The sequence below is a fragment of the Puntigrus tetrazona genome, chromosome 5, assembly GCF_018831695.1.
Source record: "Puntigrus tetrazona isolate hp1 chromosome 5, ASM1883169v1, whole genome shotgun sequence".
Classification (NCBI taxonomy): Eukaryota; Metazoa; Chordata; class Actinopteri; order Cypriniformes; family Cyprinidae; genus Puntigrus; species Puntigrus tetrazona.
The window spans coordinates 26127081-26133080 of record NC_056703.1 but is presented as its reverse complement, the minus strand read 5'-3'; positions in this window follow the sequence as shown (position 1 = coordinate 26133080).

Genomic DNA, 6000 nt, shown 5'->3' with positions numbered 1-6000 from the left:
TTGTGAATTAAGTACCAGAGCACCTCGGACTTCTACATCATCTGGTTGCAACTCAAGGACCTCATTGAAGACTGGAATTATTTCCTTGTTCCACAAAAATGTTGGCCCTGTAAACCAGTCAGAGGAAGTCAGTTCCTTAACAGTGAGGCCTCTTGAGGCGTAGTCTGCTGGATTCTCTTTTGTTGGAACATACCTCCATTGTTGTGGGGTGGTACGTAGATGGATCCTTTGTACTCGGTTCGCAACGAAGGTATGAAATCGTCGCACCTCATTATTGATGTATCCTAGGACGACCTTGGAATCTGTCCAAAAGAACTCCTTGATGTCAGTATACTGAAGTTCTCTTTTGAGAATCTGACTGACGTCCACAGAAACAACAGCTGCGGTTAATTCCAATCTTGGGATAGTTGTTACTTTTATTGGAGACACACAAGATTTTGCCATAGCTAGAGCAACATGAACATCTTCCTTTTCGTTTTTTAATCTCAAATATGAACACTGTCCATATCCCTTGGTACTAGCATCAGAAAAATGATGTAGCTCTACCTCTTTTATCCTTCCAAAGTTGTGGGGAGCAAAAGTACGAGGAATACTCAATTCTGTCAAGTTGACCAAATCTCTTCTCCAGCACTCCCATTTTCTCTGTAATTCAGTGCACAATACATCATCCCACCTTGTGCCTTGTTTACACGCTTCCTGTAATATTTTCTTTCCTTTAAGAGTGAATGGAGCAATGAATCCAAGTGGGTCATACAATGACGCTATAGTGGATAAAATCCCTCGTCGGGTTACTGGCTGTTCTTTGGGACAAATATCAAATTTAAAATAATCATGTTCCATATTCCACTGAATCCCCAATGTCCGTTCTACCAAGGAATTACTAAAAGGCAGGTTTGGTTCTCTCATACCATTTGCTCGTTCTGATGGTGGAATACTTTCCAGAACAGCCTTGTCATTGGATACAAATTTGTGAAGTCTAAAGCCACCAGTAGCACAGAGTTTTCTGGCTTCCTGGGCCAGTTGGATTGCTTCCTTTGTTGTCTGTACGCTCGTGACACCATCATCCACATAGAAATCATTCATTATGAACTGGAAACCCAAGGGATACTGATTTTTATTACCTTCCGCTAGGTACTTCAGTCCATAGTTCACACATCCAGGGGATGAAGACGTTCCAAACAGATGTACTGTCATTCGGTACTCCTGAGGCAGTTCTGATAAGTCTCCATTCCTCCACCACAACGTAGAAAATCTCTGTCGGCTTCACACACATAAAACTGGTGAAACATTTTCTCCACATCGCATATTAATGCAACAGGGTGCTGACGAAATCTAAGAAGGATACCAATCAAACTATTCATCAGATCGCTGAACAATCAAAGACTATTCTCAGCTTGTCTAATTTTTTGGGGTGATAAACCCCGTGATGAGGAACATACCATTTTTCACCTTCAGACTCATCATCCTTGATTTCTTCTGCTTCTCCCTTATCAATGATATCCTCCATAAATTTCACATAACGCTCCTTATAGCTTTGATCCCTTAACGATTTCCTCTTCAGATGATTAAGCCTTACGAGGGCATATTGTCTATTGTTTGTCAATTTAGGTCGCTCCTTAAAGGGCAAAGGCATTTCTAAGTGTCCAGCACTACTTTTCTTAATATCCTTGCTTAATTGATTCAAAAAATGAATATCATCTTGAGACAGAGTTTGACCATCATCACTAATATCCTTGAATCTGATTCAAGAATGCCTATAGCATCTGATGGAGTCAGCAGAGGCATTTCTTTAACAGAAACGCGATGACAAAAACTCGGACTAACAACAGAACTAAGTTGGGGTGCAGAAGGTCCAACAATACTCCATCCTAAATCAGTTTTAACAGCGTATGGATCATCATTGCCTCCTAAAATCACTCGTCTTGGAGCTAAAGCTCTAGCACAGTTATATCCAATCAATAGTCCATTCTCACAATCCATCAAAGGAGGAATCTCGTTACTCACAGCAGAAAGATGGTTCCAGAGTCTAGCAGTTTCACATGTTGGTATATGTGCATGATTAACTGGAATGCATTTTTTAGTATAGACAGGAGGAAGTTCAATATAAATGGCAGAACTATATGTAGCGGGAAATTTCACTACAGTGTAGGGGGTACAAAGATGTTAACTGTATCTTGGACGACTAGAGCTTCAAGATCTAGGTCTTTAACTACTAGTACATTTAATTCCTGTACTTAAATTTATAAGTATGCTTTTACCTGCCTTGTTAGATGTCTTTTGTGGCCACGACTGATGAGGATTGAAGTTCCGAAAGTTAATGTACACGGCAGCTCTCTAACTATAGAAATACTAACCTTTCTTTCCCTCTATCAGCCCACAAGACAAGAGGAATGCCCCTACTCCAAGATAACGAAAATGTTAAATTTATTCTCAGTGTTTTGAAGATACCAAAAAACAATAAAGAATGCACAATGATAAACTTACTTGTGGTGACAATTAACAGCAGTACGTTCAGATTCAAATAGATATAAAAAAAAAAAAATATATATATATATATATATATATATATATATATATATATATATATATATATATATATATATATAAAATCACAACTCAACGTCAACCTTTTACCTCACCACAGAACTGGGCTGGTACTGGAGTGTCCGGATATGGCAGGGTAATCTTTGCAATTATTGAAAACCTGTTTAAGTCTTTTTTCTCAAAAAAACAAGAAAGAACAGTTCAGCGAAAATTAGCAAAAATCACTGTCCATGTACGCTTCCAGTAAGCAGAAAAATCTCCTGTTGACGAAAAAACGAACGAATACAGTTCTGTTGACAAGTTCAAATGTCCGACAAAAACTTATTCCCAAAAGCACTGAAACAAAAACTGTAGAAAGTCCAAAAATAGTCAACTATAAATTACAAAAATCTACAATGCCATTCGCATCCACGCAGCGGCAGTAACGTGTCAAAAACGGCGAATGGAGAACTTTCCAGAAAAAAAGGAATTTACTCGTTCAAAAAAAACAGCTTCGAATACAAATCCACAAAAATACTGTCCGTTGTATACTTCCGGGAAGCAAACTGAAGATAAACGAAAATAAAGCTCTTTCCAGACGAAGTCAAAAACACTCACGTACACTTTCTCCGCAGTGTAATGGTCGACGCCCTATTGCATCACACTCACAGTTCAGCTTCAACAACGTCCACAGCAGTAGCACAAGCTCGGTCCAGCTCCTCGTCAGCTCACCTCGAAACTCGCGAACTGCTGTCCACTTATAAACGAAAACTGCGAGAGTTCGGCTTTATTTCTTTTAGTTTCGGTTTCTTCTGTCTGTCGATCGCACTCGCGCACCTCGTCCTCCGGATTTCTTCTTCGCGCTTCGCCACGCCCTTCACTTCCGTCTCCGTTTCTCAAAAATACATTTCAAAATAAAAGTATTTGAATACCTCCACATATAGCCTCTCACACAAAGTCCTTGAACCCTTTCACTTTTCACTACAGTATCTCTTCCAGTCATAGTAGTTAATTTTAGCTTCACAGGAATCTTATCTACCTGCAAATTGTTGCTTCTTGATCAATGAAAGTTGTGTCACTTTGGGAATTAAGCAAGGAATAAACTAGTTTCTCTATGCTGGGGTTGGCACTTGAGGATACCCATACTGGTACAACCATTGAAGTATGGGAAGATGTTTCACGATCCACACTAAGTGACAAAACAGCTGTAGAATCATTTTCTAAATTTTGAGCAGATACTGCTGCTGGGATTGGGTTTCCCTTTTTAATGTAATTATCATCAGGAAGACAAGTAGGATGCTTTCCTTTACATGTTTTGCAGAACAGACGATAACGACAGTCTCTTGCGCTATGACCCTGTTTCAAGCAACCATAACAGAGATAGTTTTCTCTTACATAAATCCTTCTCTCTTCTAAGGTCTTAGTCATTATTTTATGACAATCATTGAACTGATGCTTAGGGTCATGGCAGAAAATACATGAAGATTTTGCATTGCTCTTCAAAACCCTCTGCTTATCTGTTCCCACAACAGCCTGAGTATGAAAAACGTTACCCTTATTGCCTCTGCCTTCTTTAAGGCTTCGTTTTTCGATGGCTCCCAAGCTAAGGGCATAAGAAGAAGTGACTGGATTGCATACAACTTCTGATTCCAATGAAACAAAATCTGCAAAGGTCTTAAAATCATTGAAAGTTTGCCTTTCTCTCAAACTCTGAGTAACTTGACGATTCCAGCGTGATGCAGCCCATTCAGGTAGCTTTTGAACTAGTTTTTGATTTTCTTCACAATCATTCAATATCTGTAAGCCTTCCACATGAGGCATGGCCTCTTGACAAGCATTAAGAAAATCTGAAAAATCTCTAAGTCCAACAGCATCTTTGTACTGAACCTTTGGCCAACTTGCCAGTTTCTGTCTGAAGGCATGTTGTATAGTAAATGGCTGCCCATATCTTTGATCAAATTTATTCCAGGCATCCTTGTAGGCCTCATTATCGCTTCTACAAAACGTGCCATCTAAAATTTTACGTGCTGCTCCACCCACATACCTTTTTAGATAGTAAAGTTTATCAGCAGGAGATATACTCTTTTTATCAATCAATGACACAAAAGAGGCCTTCCATTCGACATACTGGATGGGATCGCCATTAAATACAAAGGGTTCTGGAGTTGGTAGTCTATTCAGATTTATACTGTCTTGAAATACTTGTACAAGGGAAGAAACTTCATTTTAAGATGGAGAGAATTCATTAATAGATTGATTAGAAGAACTCAGAGAAGTATGCCGCTGTTCTTTAGTGACATTATTTTCAACTACTTGCGTCACTATTTGATCATAGGCCTTGAACCTAGCTTGTGCTACTCTCAGATCCTTTTCAGCCTGTAGTCGCTCAAGTTCACGTCTTTGTATATCTAGGTCCTTCTTTTGCCTTTCCTGTAATTCCAGAATTTTATCCTTCTGTTTGTTTTCCTCCATCAATATCTTGAACTCCTCTTCCCTTACTGCCAGTTCTGCAGCTGCTTCAGCATGCTTTGACGCTACATGAGAGGATCCAGTATGATGGCTTAGCTGGTCAACAGACTTACGACTGATTTTGGAAACAGTAGATCCATAAATTGATCGAGCATAGCTACAATCAAGCAGTTCCTTTAAACAGTGTTTCACCTGTTCCTCATCAAACTCATCGAGGCCTGAAATTCTCTCATAGGCAATTTTCATTATATCTGCTGTTACTGCTTCACACACATCATTACGACGTCTTAATTCTGTAGATGGAGTAACAATATCTCGAACTTCCTTATAAATCTCCATAATAATCTCCCTTTCATTTTCCAAACTATCAATGAGGGATGCAATGTCGCTCTCAGATAAATCAGACTTAAGTTGGTTGCGGGCCGCACGTGCTAGAATTTTCCATTTTTCATATGCAGAAATTAACTTTCTTTCCCTTTTCTGAGCATTCTCTTCTTGTAATGCAGCCATTTTCACAGTAGGATTCCGTGAACGAACTGAACGTCGTGGGCCTTGGGAAACAGACTTCTTGAATTCCAGTATTCCATTCATATAAATCATGTTCTTCACCCTCGGTTCTCTATGTAATTTGACGCTTCGCTACAGTTTCAGTTGATTTTTGAAATACCTTGTTAAGAGTCTGAACAACATGTTGGGAACCATTAACTTCACTTTCAATAATGTCAAATGAGCAATGTGGCTCTATCATTTTAAACAATAACAACAAAACACAAAAATAACTAAAGACACTTACAGTGTAATTGATAAAAGCCAGACAATATAAACAGCATATAGCATCAACATTAATATTAAAAAAGGGTTTTAAAACTGTATTAGGATGTTAAGAAGTATGTTGCTCTTAAAACACCCTCTTTCCAAACACAAGAGTCCCTTCAAAGCCTTTAAAATGTTTCAAACGAAAGAATGTCTCTGAATTAAGATTGTGTTTGAAGGATGAATGTCACCTTA